This window comes from Crocuta crocuta, unplaced genomic scaffold, assembly GCF_008692635.1.
Source record: "Crocuta crocuta isolate KB4526 unplaced genomic scaffold, BGI_CrCroc_1.0 scaffold1294, whole genome shotgun sequence".
NCBI classification, from domain to species: Eukaryota; Metazoa; Chordata; class Mammalia; order Carnivora; family Hyaenidae; genus Crocuta; species Crocuta crocuta.
This window is the reverse complement of record NW_027532627.1, coordinates 61,353-62,244: the sequence shown is the minus strand read 5'-3', so window position 1 is coordinate 62,244 and position 892 is coordinate 61,353.

The window sequence follows — 892 nt, the reverse complement described above, 5'->3', positions numbered from 1 at the left end:
CATAATGATTTTTTTTTTAATTTTTTTAAAATGTTTATTTTTTTTTGAGAGAGAGAGACACAGAGTTGAGTGGGGGAGGGTCAGAGAGGGAAGGAGACACAGAATCTGAAACAGGCTCCAGGCTCTGAGCTATCAGCACAGAGCCTGACGTGGGGCTTGAACCCATGAACTGCGAGATCATGACCTGAAGGCAGCTGCTTAACTGACTGAGCCACCCAGGTGCCCCTAGGCCATAATGTTTTGAAAGACATCAACTGGTTCTCCTGAAAGCAGACTTAAAGGCTGAGTTTGAAGAGTACTATCACTGAATACCCTGTCAGCTAGAGCTAGTGGCCCAGAAGAGGTGATCCATACCTAAGCAAGGCACAAAGGTGAGATCCAATGTAATCTCCAAAAGGTTGGCTTATTTTCCAAGTTTCTCCTGCCTTAGCATTTGAAAAGTTTAATACTGTCAAGTAACACTTAAGGAATTCAGAGATTGGGTGAGTTATAGCAATAAACATCTTCTGAGAGGACTTAAAAGCTATTTACTATTCGTATTCAGCTGCATGGTAAGGTCTCAACCTACATGGAAGAGGCAGCCTCCCTATAAAAAACGTTATGAGGTGTACGACCACACCTCTTCACAAACAAGCAACAGACTTCCCTACCACATGCCTGTCTTCCACAGTACACCAGTTCTCGTCATTAGAGCCTTTTTGGCATTAATATGGCAAATGACTTAATTAACTAATTTATTCAGGGATGGCATGATTCTTTCCTGTGGTAGGCTATTTATTGAGAATGGGACCTTTACAAAAAGCTATACTCCATAACCTTCTTGAACCTTCAGAAGACCAGTTCTTTCACCATTAGCTACTGTCTCCACCCCCCCAGCACTCAATACACATGC